This window comes from Phalaenopsis equestris, unplaced genomic scaffold, assembly GCF_001263595.1.
Source record: "Phalaenopsis equestris unplaced genomic scaffold, ASM126359v1 Scaffold000272, whole genome shotgun sequence".
NCBI lineage: Eukaryota > Viridiplantae > Streptophyta > Magnoliopsida > Asparagales > Orchidaceae > Phalaenopsis > Phalaenopsis equestris.
The window spans coordinates 989,967-1,005,855 of record NW_018164714.1 but is presented as its reverse complement, the minus strand read 5'-3'; the positions used below and the strand labels follow the sequence as shown (position 1 = coordinate 1,005,855).

At 34.2% G+C, this 15,889-nt stretch overlaps 1 long non-coding RNA gene across 1 annotated transcript; it reads left to right on the top strand.

Annotated features, from left to right (window-relative positions):
* The first annotated feature begins 6,445 nt into the window (after nucleotides 1–6,445).
* Nucleotides 6,446–7,198, top strand: LOC110024733. The gene is made up of 2 exons (XR_002294031.1): nucleotides 6,446–6,568; nucleotides 7,119–7,198. It is a non-coding gene; the product is annotated as an uncharacterized LOC110024733 (long non-coding RNA).
* Nucleotides 7,199–15,889: the final 8,691 nt, after the last annotated feature.

Genomic DNA, 15,889 nt, shown 5'->3' with positions numbered 1-15,889 from the left:
AGAAGTGATGCAGGAGCTGTGACCGCTTTGCGGTATTGGAAAATAATATTGTGATTGCGAGATTCCACAATCTTTCAAAATTATGAAGGTCCGTGATCACTGGACGTGATTTCACACAAAACATCTCCCGTTTCCAGTGTCTACTTGATTCTCTTTATTTTTTTTTCTCTCTTTCTTTATTTCTAATTATGGTTATTTTTTGTGTGGAGATTATTTAGATGGATATTCTGTTGTTTTGATTATATAGCTTGGTTTTAAGTATTTTGAGAGATTGTATACTATGATCCATGATCAATAAGTGATGTATTATTTCTTTTTGCATGTGGTGTGTCTGTATCTGTCTTAGAAATCAGTGGCAGAACCTCCTTGCCCCTCGCATCTCGCCGTTTCAATGTCTGTCTTGCTTTTCAAATGGGAAAGCTACCGAACGACGTCCACTCCCCTCCAAACACTTTTTTTCGTACGTATTATCCTTCTCTTACCATTCCACAATCATTTCTCCTCAAAAACATATTCTTAAATAACTTCGAGGAGCCCTAGAACAATATCATCCCTTCTTTTCCAAGGTCATCACGAGCATGACTCCAAAATATTAGAAAAGTTCATTTTTCCCATTTCTTTCCTGTTCTTTTAGCTCAAATCCCTCTTTATATCGACTCTTTTGTTGGTGGTGTGGATTCATAATCAAATTAGGATCCAACAATGATATATGCATCTTATTTATAATAACAAATTCTTTCTCAAACTAAAAAAAAAAAGAAAATTTGCATAAAGTTGCCAATACCAAATTACCCAAAAACTTGCGCAATTAGATTGGGATACAAAAATCTTTCTTACCCAACATGCATCCATATCCGCGTAACTCGCAAGACTCATGCTCAATTCATCATAGAACTCACTTGCATGGATGGGGGCAAAGGCGTTTGAATAAGCAACCAAAAATTTTCTGCGCCCATAATATCTCATGGGATCAGGATTCCTGTGGGGCTCATGAAATCTGAATCCGTGAATAGAAGCAAGAATTAAATCAAAGTTTAAATGGCAAATTTTTTTCTCAAAACCTAAATGTGGACTTGCATTTCTATTTGATGCAATAACTTAATTATAACCCCTTATCATTAAACTTTATATATATTATCACCTTATTTAATTATGATAAAAGCCCTTATAATCTTTTAATTTGTAATCATAATCTAATATTAGTGTTGAATCACTTTATTTTTAATTTTTAAATTTTATTTTTACATAAAATGATATCGGAGTTAACTCAAACCATGATAAAATGAAAATATTTACTGCTGAAATTTAAAGGTCAAACCACGATAAAATGAAAATATTTACTGCTGAAATTTAAAGGTTCCAACGATGACTCTTCGGCTTAAAACAACACAAACACAAAATGACCGCCTTGGTAGTGAACGTACTAGGCCTGGGTGTTGGGTAGATCGGGCTGGGCATGAGTCGGGCTTTTTTGGTCTTTGATCAGCCAAAACGGGCTCGTGCTGGGCTGCAGCTCATTTTTTATTTAAAAAATCATAGCCAAGCTCATCCACTCTATAGGCCGAGCCGGGTCGGGCAAGCTCACGGGCCTTAATAGAGAAATCAAAATTTTTCCTCTTTTTTATTATTTTAAGCATAATGAAGCTGAGGAGGCTTTGAAGAAAATTAAGGGTGAAAATTTTGTAGGCCCTGATGTATAGTGTCGAAGTATTTAGGAGATTTGAGAGTTTCTTGGATTACTAAACGCTTTAATATTTTTTTAAAAAGTAAATTGATGCCGGAAGAGTCAAGGAAGTGTTTTGGTCCTCATTTTTAAGAATAATAGGGATGCACAAGAGTGTGGAAATTATAGAGGAATTAAGTTGATGTGCCATATTTTAAAATTATGGGACAGGGTAATTAAACATAGGTTAGGATGTATTACAATGATTTCTCATAATCAATTTGGACTTATGTCAGGCAGGTTTACCATGAAAATTATACATTTTCTTAGAGGTTTGGTGGAGAAAGGTTTGGTGAAGAAGTACAGAGAGAATCAAGATGATATACATAAGATTTTTATTGATCTAGGAAAAACTTATGATAAGGTTCTAAGAGATATTCTTTGGAAAGTTCTAGAGAAGAAAAATGCTGATATGACTTATATTCAAGTCATTAAAGATATATATACTTGAGCTGTTACTTATGTTCAAATAAGAGGATTGACCAAATATTTTCCTATTTCAGTTGGTAAGAGGATTGACCTAATATTTTCCTATTTCAGTTGGATCAGATTGACTTTTAAGCCCATATCTTTTTGCTATAGTTTACGGATTGACTTTTAAGCCCATATCTTTTTGCTATAGTTTTGGATGCTCTTACTGGACATTTACAGGAGGATGTACCTTGGTGTATGCTTTTCACTAATGATATCCTTTTTTGTGGATAAAACTAGAGAAAGAGCTCAGGAATTACTTGAATGGAGGTTTAAAGTGGGCTCTAAAGGCCTTCGTTTGAGCAAAACTAAAACTGAATACATGGAATGTAATTTTAGCAGTAGTAGCTCTAGTTAGAGTTGTAAATATGGGCGATCAAATCATTAAAAGATGTGAACGCTTTATATATCTCGGGTCTATTGTTCAAAGTGATAGTGCTGTAGATGGGGATGCTATTAGTAGAATTTAAGTCAGTTGTTTGAAATGGAGGAATGCTTTAGGAATATTGTGTGATCGATAAGTTTTGCTTAGATTGGAAGGAAAAATTTATAAGATGGTGGTGAGACCTGCAATGCTTTATGGTGCAGAATGTTGGCCTTCAAAAGAGAAGTATAAAACAATTTAAGTGTTGTCGAGATGAGAATGCTTAGGTGGACGAGTGACTTTACACTTAGAGACAAAATGTAAAATGAATATATCTGTGATAGGGTTGGTGTAGCTCCAGTAGCAGACAAAATTAGAGAGTCTTCTTAGATGGTTTGGTCACATCAAACGTCGACTATCCGATGATCCAATTAGGAAAATGGATGTTTTAGATTCAACTTATGTTAAGAAAGACAGAAGTAGACACCAAGAAAGAATTAGACATATTGTATAAAAATTGATCTTAATTTATTAGAATTAAATGAAAATATAACACTCAGTAGGATGCAATAGAAAAAGAAGGATTCATGTAACAACCCCACTTAGTGGGATAAAGGCTTGTTGTAGTTGTATGATTTTAAGCATTAAATGGAGTTTTAAAGTTGATGGATATTTGCAATTTGGTAGAAGTTGTGATCCATCTCTGTTTATTGTGTGTTAATCATCCAATATAATAATTTCACATGATAATGGTGAGTCGATGTCTTGAGTGTAGATGGTATGCATTAATGCATCACTGGTGTTTCACTCTTCCAATATAACTCATTCGTTTATGTGTTTTTTTTGTGGCTTTTTGATGGTTTGGTCACATCAAACGTCGACTATCTGATGATCCAATTTGGAAAATAGATGTTTTAGATTCAACTTATGTTAAGAAAGACAGAAGTAGACTCCAAGAAAGAATTAGACATATTGTATAAAAATTGATCTTAATTTATTAGAATTAAATGAAAATATAACACTCAGTAAGATGCAATAGAAAAAGAAGGATTCATGTAACAACCCCACTTAGTGGGATAAAGGCTTATTGTAGTTGTATGATTTTAAGCATTAAATGGAGTTTTAAAGTTGATGGATATTTGCAATTTGGTAGAAGTTGTGATCCATCTCTGTTTATTGTGTGTTAATCATCCAATATAATAATTTCACATGATAATGGTGAGTCGATGTCTTGAGTGTAGATGGTATGCATTAATGCATCACTGGTGTTTCACTCTTCCAATATAACTCATTCGTTTATGTGTTTTTTTTGTGGCTTTTTGATGGTTTGGTCACATCAAACGTCGACTATCTGATGATCCAATTTGGAAAATAGATGTTTTAGATTCAACTTATGTTAAGAAAGACAGAAGTAGACTCCAAGAAAGAATTAGACATATTGTATAAACAGGTATGCTGAAGGTGTCTACCAGCAGCGGGGTAGGGGTTGGAGGTGACGGGTTGCAGCAGGATTGGGGATGGAGGTGATTGATTGCAGCAGAACTGGGGTTGGAGGCGACAAACGATAATAGCGAAGGCGCTGGAGGGTCGGCGGTAGCAGGACAATTGTTGGAGGCGGCGAACAACAACAGGGAAGGCGCTGGAGGGGCTGGCGGTAGCATGACAATTATTGAAGGCGGCGAACAACAACAGGGAGGGTTCAAGGGGTGGCCGACGACGATTCTACTAGTGCTGGATAGCAGGCGACAACAAAAAGGGAAAGAACAATGGAAGATAGTCAACACCTCGGACGAGTTATAGCCGCAACACCTTCTCACAGTCAGATTGGCGGTGAACAACAACAGGGAGGGTGCAAGTGGTGGCCGACGACGATTTTACTAGTGCTAGGTAGCAGGCGACAACAAAAAGGAAAAGAACAATGGAAGATAGTCAACACCTCGAACGAGTTATAGCCGCAACACCTTCTCACAGTCAGATATAAACCTCGAAAGGGAGAAAGACCGGAGGCAGAAATATGAAAATCAGAGATAATTCAAGACTAACTTCTAAGCAGGCAAAGTATCCTATATATAATTGGTTAAGAAACAAGAAATATAAAAAGAAAGGGATGGGATAGGAAGGAACTAGAAAAGACAATGGATGAAATAGGAAGGGAGTAGAAAACGAAAGGATGGGGGGGCGGCAGAAAAGAAAACGGAAGCTGTGTCAGGCAAGCTTTGTGCAAAAAAAAAATCTTATTATACATGCTAATCTCGATTTATTTTATATATTTAAAATCATTTTTACAATGTTAAAATTATTACTTCCTAAAAAAATCAAGATTGAAATGGGAGCTTTACATCCTAGTATTATACAAGTATTTGACACACAAATAAGTAAAATAAAAGAATATAGGATGCTAAAATTTTTAAGTGGAAAAACCATGATGGAAAAAATCACTTGATCTACCCTAGATGATATGATTTATTATATGAGATTAATTACAAAGTTTTGATTTTTCCATAACCGGAGAAAATGAGATTATAAAGTGATATGCCCAGAACTTGATCGCTCATATTTATAGTGGAATTAAAAGTGGTGGAAGAGAAATGAAGGTTGGTTGATGGTAATCTTGTTATAGTGATCGAGTGATGTTGGATAATGCTGATTAGACAACGATAACTAACTGGTGGCGGTTGTTGGTGTTAGATGTTGGGTAAAGCTCTAAAATTCTTGGAATTCTAGAAATTTTCAAGCCTCGAAACTCTCTCTCAACTGTCAATCTCTTCACATGGAGCTTAAGGGGATCCCATGTATAAATTTTAGGAGAGACATTTAATAAATTTAGCTAAAATCATAAAACACACCATCACACATTATTTATTGATTGTACATTTTATCATAGATTATTTTTTTAGTTTTAAATCCCTTAATATTATGGCAAATAATAATCTTAAGTGTCTTAATAATATTGAAAATGATAATCTTAAGCTCGTTAATTTCTCTCATTGAGACACTCGATTTTATTATAAATATGCAAATTTGAAGATTACTTGCTTTTTAATTAATAATTTACAACTTATAATTATGCTAACTGGTTGATTTGAACTCATTTAAATTTGAATTGAACTAATTTTAATAGTTAATTTAAATTAGTTACTATCAGTGGTTTTTACTATAAATATTAGAATTATTATTGAAAATAGTAGCACAAAAAGACCAAGTCCTTATCTATCGAAAACTTTCATGAGCAAGCTTAAAGGCTGGTTCTGTAAAGCAAACAACATCAAAAACAACCGCGTCTTTAAAACAATTTTCCACCTATATATATATATATATATATATATATGCTACCTTCTATACGTATTAACGGGTTAAAAGGTGTATTAACCTTTTTTTTTAATTAAAGTGGTATTTTTTGATATAAAATAATTAGTTGTTATAAATACAAAAAAATGAAATTTAGGTATTCAACCTAAACATATACATAAAAATCATGGGATTGAATTCTTATGTATTTTATCTAAAACCTAAACTTTACTTTATAAATTTGTACCTCCCAATCTTTTATATCACCTTGAAAGCAACACTATTTAAATTTTGAAAAATTGAAACAGACCTTTTTATGCATAGGTCAAATGGTATGCATGTAAAAGTTGAAGTTTAGGTGTTAGATATGTAAATAAATTAGAATTGAGTGGTTTGTATGTAAATCTTCCTTAAATTTAATGTTATGATTGAATTAATTGGCAATTGCTATTTTATCATGTGACCTAATGATGGGTGAAGAAATGCCTTCTGAAGATTATTTATTTATTTAATTTTCACTTGTTTCTTTTGCTGCCAATAGCTGTATCGTATGAATGGCATTTTAAATATAACTATCTTTATTGTAGCTGACAGTTAAATTTTGCTTTGAATTGAGCATGACAGGCAAAAGACAGGCTTGTAAATGTCGGAAGTATCACACATTCTTACCCTTTTTGTTGGAGGTCTGACACTCCTCTTATTTACAGGGCTGTCCCAAGCTGGTAAGGGCATTATTGTTTCGTCTCCCACCTTTAGGTTTTTGAACTTCTAAATTGTGACCTTTTGAACAATGGCAATATTGAATTTTAAATTCAATCTATGCATTTTCAATCATGTTTTCTCTTCAGTTTGTGAATGACGTTTGAAGTGAAGCTATATGAAAATATATTTATCATTTGAGCACTATATTCTGTTTTCAGCTTATTTTCATATTTCTATCAATCTGTTATTTTCGTGACGCTCAACTATGAGGAAGGGAACTGACAGCAACTCAAAGAAAAAAAAAAGAAAAGAAAAAAGGATTTATTTCCATATACTGATGTGACGTCCTGATTTCTTATTTTTGCGAATTCTTTTATTGACCAAAATTCTTATGCATTTTTAGTTATTGGCTTGTTAGTATTTCTGATTTTATTTAAACTCAAATGTAGTTTCATAAATTATGATAAAGGTTGAGTTGCTGCTGCTGAATAGTTGACATTGCACATTAGAACTTGATTTTACTGTTATTTTGTGCTTGATATTTTATATTCATATGAAAATCTTCTGTAGGTTCGTCGCTGTGGAAAAGATTAAAGATCAATTACTGGAATGTAACAAACAGACATACTGGGTTCCCGAATATGTCAAGGTTTGCACTTTTTAGCCTATCAAATGATGTATTTCTTTCTTTGTTATGTGTGTATTTCTGATGTAATTATTGACATTAATACACTGTGCGAAAAACTGTTTACCATTAATATGGATGCAAGATGATTTTAGTAATGCTTCAATATCTTACACAATTTTAGTTATTAGTAATGAAACTAATGTTTTTAGAACTTACCTTTCAGTGAATCATTATGCTGTTATGTGATGTATTTCTGATGTAAATATTGACATTGATCCATGCATGTAAGACATAATACAATGTGTGAAAAAACTGTCAACTAATATGGATGCAAGTTGGTTTTAGTTATGCTTTAATATCTTACATAATTTTAGTTATTACTAATGAAACTAATGTTTTTAAAACTTACCTTGGAGTGAATCATTATGCTGTTATGTGATGTATTTCTGATGTAATTATTGACATTGATCCATGCATGTAAGACACATAATACAATGTGCAAAAAAAAACTGTTTACCGTTAATATGGATGGAAGATGGTTTTAGTTACCTTGGAGTGAATCATTATGCTGTTCTGAAGATTAATAGAGTTTTCAGGAAAAAAAAATTGAGAGAATTGTGAGAAGTAGGCTTCTGTTCTGAAGATTAATAGACTTTTCAGGAAAAAAAAATTGAGAGAAATTTGAGAAGTAGGCTTCTGGAAATTACAGCTTTCCATAATTTAAAACTTAATTAATATATTATTATTGGTAAGTTAATGAATTTACCATCTAGTTTCTACAATGTTTTGGGTCTCTGGATGAGCTGGATTCAGATATTAAAGTCCTAGACGCTAGGTGATACATTTTTATCTTTTGATATTCAAGATGATTTTAGCACTTACAACCTCTTGAATTTCTGCTAAGCGATTGATACTCAAAATCATGTAGTTATTTTTGGAAGTCAGCACAGCAATTATTCAGGAAACAAAGGTGTTGAAGTGCTCTCTACAAGTAAAGGTTCCATTTTGGCATTGGGTTGATTTTTCTGAATTACAGGATACTTCTTAGAATTTGCAGTGCTGTAATGGATCTCCTAGCTAGCCTTTGAAGATCTCAACAGCTTTCTAGATATTTTTTCTTCAATTTTTACGCCCTTGAAAGTAGGAAATTTATACAATTCCTGATGTATTTACATTGGAATTTCTAGTTCTGGAAGTACTGACTCTGGGAATTTAGGTTCCCATTTATATTGGGATAATTCTCTCAATCTACTGCTTTCCATATAGAAATATTATCTTTGTTTCATATTTTGATTTGCATTTTGCTATTTTTTTCTAATTTATTTCTTTCTATGCTCGTATTTTGTTTGTACGACGACAACAACAACAACAACAGAGCCTTAATCCCACTATGTTTTGTTTGTACGACGACAACAACAACAACAAAGCCTTAATCCCACCACTATGTGGGGTCGGCTACATGAATCCTTTTTCTCCATTGCGTCCTGTTTTAGTGTCATATTTTCATTTTATTTTGTTTGTATTTACTATAAATCTTGCACTTATTGGTACCATGGAATGTAGAATTTTTTTAAATTTCTCAGCTTGTTAATAGAGCTGTCTTTCTCTATCTTCATCCTCTTAGATTTTTAAATTCTTCCTTAACCTCCTCTAAATTATTATTATTTTCTCTATTATTATTAGTATTAGTATTTTTGTAAACATGATGGTCAAATGGAAAGGGCCTTGGAAAGAATCTTCTTTGGTTTCATTTTTTTGTTCTGAATCAAGATCCCATATTAACATTGATATCTATGAAATCTTCTCTAATATGTTGATTATCCAACTAATTCAAAAACCCACATAAGTCAAAATAGACATCAATTTAGTTTCTAAAAAAGCTTTGATCTTGAATGAATTTAGTGTCTGAAATAGAAATCTTGGTTTTTATGATAGAAAATGCCTCTTTATTTTAGTCTTTTTCTGTGCTTAAAGATTTATGCAAGCTAATTGTCGATGGTTCAGTATTGCAATTATTTGGTATTAGAACTATCTGGTATTAGAACTATCAACCTCACCAGCTTATTAGGTATATAACTCGTTCTCTCGATTTCTAAACTTTCCTGCAACTTATTATTAATCAATAAAATTATGATTGATATGAATTGTACAAGTATATTTTTTCCTTCTCCTGAATTTCAGTATTTGATATCGGGAAGCAAAATTGGCAGTGTAAAAGAAAATATTGGTTATATGTCCTAAATAGTGAAGTGACCTGAAAGACGAGAAACATGCTTAATATTTGTCTACCCTGGAATCAAGATTCTATATTTTAAAAAGTCTTATATTAATAGTGAAGTCTATGTTGAGCATATGGGGAGCATGAATCCTGATCTTAATTTTCAAAATACATTGTGGAGGAGCTTTAAAAGCTTAATATGTCATTTTGCTTAACATGCATTGCTTATCAGTAATGTGTTTGAAATGGATTCTCTTACCTGTTTGCAGCTATTTCATTGGTTGTAATAATCATCATTAGTTATGCTAAATTTTGATGATTGGTCTCATGGAATGTAAATAAGTTGCTATTTTATCAATTGCTATTGTATGTTTCCATTCATTTATATTGTTCATTCATTTTCATCACTTGCACTTAGTATTTCTCTATGTTTGAAGAATATTGATAGCTGACATGATTACAGGAGAAAAGATTTCACAACTGGCTTGAGAATGCACGTGATTGGGCTGTCAGCCGAAGTCGTTTTTGGGGCACCCCTCTTCCAATTTGGGTTAGCAAGGATGGCGTTGAAAAAGTTGTCATAGATTCCATTGCTAAACTTGAAAAGTTGTCTGGTATCAAGGTCAGTTTCTTGCAGCTTCTCTCCTTCATTGAAAATGTTTTTTCAATCTTTGGTTTTCCTTTTTGCTTTTTTGTGTCATCTTCTCTTATGCGTTTGACAACTTTCCCCCCCCTTTATGCTTGAAAAGATCACCACATTTTCCTTGCTATAGTTTTGTCGTTTCTTAATATTTGTAAAGAAAGATATAATCCACAGATTGAGTTTCATGTAATTCATTAGTGATCAGTTATTTGAAAAAATCATGTTTAACATATTGATGTTATATTTTTGTGTTTGCACCAGGTCACTGATTTGCATCGCCACCATATAGACCATATTACTATTCCTTCTGGGCGAGGTCCTGAGTTTGGTGTGCTACAGCGCGTCGATGATGTGAGTTCTATGTTCAGAAGAAATTACCATGTATATCCATTTCTTGTTTGTCTCCTGATACTTGTATTTTTTTTTATATCGCACTTTTATTCCAAATACATGAGAATGATTTGAATTAATATGTTAATATATCATTGCACTCCTGTTTGATGATGAAAGGTATGTATTAATTACTTACCTTTTTAAACAGTCAATTTTTTTTTATTTTTTATTGTTTTGACGCGATAAATTGCTTTGCTTGTGTCATTTTTTTTATCGCTTTGTGAGCACCTTCAAGTCAGTACGTAGTTGTGTGTGCTTGTTTTTGGTGGAAGGCAGTTGGCTCGCATTATACTATTTAACATCTGATTATCTTCTGAAAGGAGCTTTTGTATCACAAGCGATGCAACATTTATGCATACTCTGCAGCGAAGCGCTGTGATCATGATTTTAATGATTTTATATCATTTTCTAGTGCTTTTAGCTTAAATATGGATGCTCAGTTTCTTGTCTGCTTTTTATCTTGGAAAGTAATGATGATGTTGATAACTAACTGTAATATTTCACTCCTTGACCAAGACAATTGCTTAAATAATAATTTTTCCAGTTGTATGATCTTATAGAGTAATGCTTGAACAATATACATTTACTATGGTGTATATGTCCATGTTTTTTGTTTTTTTTTCTTGTCTGCTTTTTATCTTGGGAAGTAGTGAAGATGTTGTTAATTAATCATAATATTTTACTCCCTGATCAAGACAACTGCTGAAATAAGAATTTTACCCTTTGAATGAGTTTATAGTGTAATGCTTGAACGATATGTAAACTTTCTATGTTGTATATAATTTCATTTATTTTTTATTTTCTGATTACACAAAGCCTTCTTAATAGATTTGTCCATGTTTCTTGTTTTATTTTATTTTATTTTATTTTGTTTATTTTTTCATTTGAATTGTAACTGTCGTGGATGCAGGTATTTGACTGCTGGTTTGAGAGTGGGTCTATGCCCTATGCCTATATTCACTATCCATTTGAGAATGTTGAACTTTTTGAAAAGAACTTCCCTGGCCATTTTGTTGCAGAGGGCATTGATCAAACTCGTGGATGGTTGGTTCTTTATCAGTATTTTTTGCTATATTTATTGCATCACCTCTGATTTATTTGTTTTAAATGTTTTGAGTATTTCCCAATTCGTCACCTTTTGTAGACAAAATTTTTGATAGTAGGATTTATCATTAGCTTCTTTTAATGTTTAAACTGTTACCATTGCTACTGGACTAGGAATTTATGTTTAGATACATTCTTGTTCTTTTGCAGCTCTTTTATTTATTATTTTTCACGAAATATAGGTGCTTTTATTATTAGGCGATTCTGAGTCTGTTTTGGGCAGCTGCAGCTTATCAATAAGTTACTGCGCAGCAGCTTCCTGTGGTAGCTGCTGCGTGGAAGCTGACTGACTGTTTGTTTTTTGCTGTTTGAAAATTGCTGCGCGACATCTGTTTCTGAACAAATGACCATTATGCTCCTGTATAGTAATGTTGTTTGTAACATAACTCTCATAGCAATATATTTGATACTCGAGAAATAAAAATACATAACTGTCATAGCAATATATTTGATACTCGAGAAATAAAAATTCACTTCAAAACAGTACAAAAAATAAGATATACACCTCACTTAACAGTAAAAAAATGAAAAAAAATAATTAAAATTAAAATAAAAAATATGATAATATTAATTTTAAAATTCAGACGGCGTATGCCAACATATGTCACGAGCTATGCCGTCCTCAAGGGATACTATCCATTCCCAATCACTCAGCAGTGGAATTTGCCAGACTGTCTGTTCACCGGAAGAAGTTACACTTGTTCGTATTTTTTGCGGGCACCTGTAGAACCCTCCCGTAGTTATGTGGCTAACGTAGCGTCAGTTGGGAAGTTTGAAGTCCATGGTGGCACAACAATCCTTGGGAGGTCCTAGAAATCCTAGAGCTCATCTTTGCTGAATGCTTTAAAAGACAATTCATTGGTCATATAACACAAGTTGAAATTGATAAAAGAAGTAATTAATTATGGTTTTGTGCGGGTGTGAGGTCTCAGAGAACTCAGTATATCAACTAATGAATTTGTCACCACAAGAAAACAATAGACCTTGTGAAAAATGAGTTCTTGATTGCTTTTAAACTACGTAATCCCAAGCTTGTGTGTGTCACATATGCATAGCACCAAGAAAAACCATCCAAAAGAACCTCAAAAAAACATATCGTAAAAAAAAAGAGGAACTTGATTGCCTTCAATAGGATTTCACATGTAACACCAACCAATACCAACAAACAGACAATCCAGAAGAACTTATAAGGTCAAATATCTCATCATGAAACTTTCAAATCCATCTGTGTTGCAACATTGAAAATTTAATTGTTATGTGCACTGTCATCCCAACCGGCCATGACAAAAGTGATGCACATGTTGAAGTCACATACGTCCATGACATTCTGTGTCGGGGACCCGCAATGATCGATGAATGAGATTTTCTCATTATTTGAAACATGTGCCATCAATATGCGTTCCATCGATTGTTTAATACAAATTTGAAAAGATAACAATGGGTTACGTAATAATGTTGTTTTTTTCAAAATTCAATATAATAAATTTAAGACATTTCTTTAAACTTAAAGAATGACATATACTGTGAATCGTGTGAAATCTCTATGGGGGTCGTTCGAACTTAGGATTTGTTAATTTTATGACTTGAGAATAAAAACTCACAAATGCCTTCAGCCTCACGAAGAAGTATCTGCAAATTATTTCGGAGTGTTGTCCATTTCTCCTTGCATTGATTCATTTTGCGATAATATATAGAGGTTTATCGCCAACACCTCTCGTGAAGTCATTCTGAAAAGGCCATGAAGTCCATGATTTCTGTGTAGTTCGTCAAATAAATCGTTGAATACCGTCTGTGTCATGTTGTGCATATTGCTAAATCTCGTTGGGTGGCCTGAAAGTAACTCCCCAACCCATTTGTCCTCAACATATGAGGATGTCATGCAAGGGAGCGATCTATGTACGAGTTATAATATTCGTACATCAAACATACGATAGCTACAGATAGTTACAACTCTCCTTATGCATCATTCTCTGGTTGCATCCATATAGATCAGTATCGTACTGGCTAACACAGAAGCATCAATGAATTAGCTACAATAATATAAGGTTACGAACAATACAATAAACATATAAGCATCACTAAATAAGTCATGTCCTAAGCAGTTGAAATATTCATAGCAAAATCAAAAATAATAAACAAATATAAATATCTCAAGCGATTGTAAATAAAAAAATGTATCTCAAATGTTTCTGCAATTATAAAATTGTCATAGGTACGCCACTCCACTGTCATCGGGCATCTTGATAAAAAAATCTCTTTGGGTCGAATCTTCAGGCAACTCTATCACAAATAAGTACACCGGCAAATCCTCATAAATTTTCCTAATTCCATTCATAATTTGCAGGATCTGGTCGTCGAAAGTTGCTTGAGATGTGTGGGGTTCAGCGCTGTATGATGTCATCTGCTGTGATATCTAACTTCTAAGGAAAACCGTTCAACTTTCTTTTTATTCTCAACCCACAGATGCTTAGAATAGCAGGTCGACTCAAGTTCATGGACGTCTGGGGCTAGGGACTTCGGTGGAATCACCAGCTTGGTCGACTCTCAAGTACTCGGGGGTGCCACCAAACACTGTCTCACTTAGGGCACATGCGTTTTTGCCCATAGCGACGACACCCCTAAACATTCGATCCAACTTCCTCTCCAACTCAGGATCGAGTCCACTGAGTTTAAATTTTATTGCAACATGCACCACACCTACAAATTCATAACATCTACTTCAACTTTAAAACAAAATGAAATTGACCAAATTAGGGGACATGTCAAAAATGCTTACCACAAGTCTTCATGCCCACCACTCAGAAGCATTAATGGTTTGCTTCACCGGATCTCACTATAAGCCCAGTTGATCCTTATTTCAATTTTTTTTCAAAATTTCCAATCCTTTTTTAGCTAATCAAACTTGTTCTTTAAGTGCATCATATCGTACTCTCTGTCTGTAATTTCCTTGAATTTTCTGATAATATTTTGTTACCATTCCTTGTTGAAATAGGTTGTAGGCATATTTCTCAGATCAATCTTCTCGAGGAAAATGTCACAAAATTTTATTTTTATTTTTTTTCCACTTCTCTGTGGTCTTAACCATGTATTACTATGATGAAAAAAATAATGTTACACAAATAAAAATGCAATAATATATGCACATGCACACACCACACACACACACACCACACACATCACCACACACCACACACCACAATAGCACATCGACACACACCACCACAAACACCACACCTTCCTAAACCCTCCACACACCCAACCAACCACAATAGTACATCCTAAACCCTCCACCCCACCCCCAACCAACCACAATAGCACATCTACACCACACACACAACCACACCTCCCTCAACCCTCCACACACCCAACCAACTGCAATAGCACATCCGCATCACACACCACCACACCTCCCTAAACCCTCCACATCCACATCACACACACCACAATAGCACATCCACATCACACACACCCCCAAACACACCCACACCTTCCTAAAACCTCCACACACCTCGACACACCCAACCAACCAACATACCACATCTGCACACCACGCCACAACAACACATCCACACAATACACCATTACACACTCCACCCACCTCCCCACCTCCCCACCACACCTTATGCCTTAAGGTTCTCGACATTTGCTCGGAAATGTTTAATGAAGGGATTAAAAACAATTGAAATCCTTTTCTTTGCAATACTCACATTACAACAATATGAATTTTAGCTACTTTAAGGATGTGACAAATATACTTGCTTATTGCTTACCCCATGACCACACCAAATCCATATAGACCACAACAAACCACCACACCACAGGACCACGACACACCATAACAAATCCAACACCTGCTTTTCACGGCTGCAAACCCCACCACAGATGCACCCCCTGGCTAACACAACAGGACAACAATCCAACACGGGCCAACACAAATCCCACACCCCACAACCCAACAATCCACAAATCCTTCATTCCAACAACACCCGAAACCCACCACACAATAGAGCAAAACCATTCACAGATGCAAACCTCACCACAAAAACAACAACCCAAAAACAATTCCAACACCCCACCACACTAAAAACAAAGAAATTCATAGATGCATAAAACATAAACAACAGCTGAAACCGACCACACCAATCCTCCTCTTCTTCATTAGCATTGATTCAAATCCATCACAAAAATTAAAATCGAAGCATCAGCAGTCGAAACCGCCGCAATATCGAATGTAAAACTCTCAAAAAGTCAAAATATCTAAAAAATTTGGTGATATGCAGAACACAAGAAACCCATCAAGTGAATCCACGAAGAAAGCGTACAAACCAATGCGGCTACGAAGATAAGGGATACAG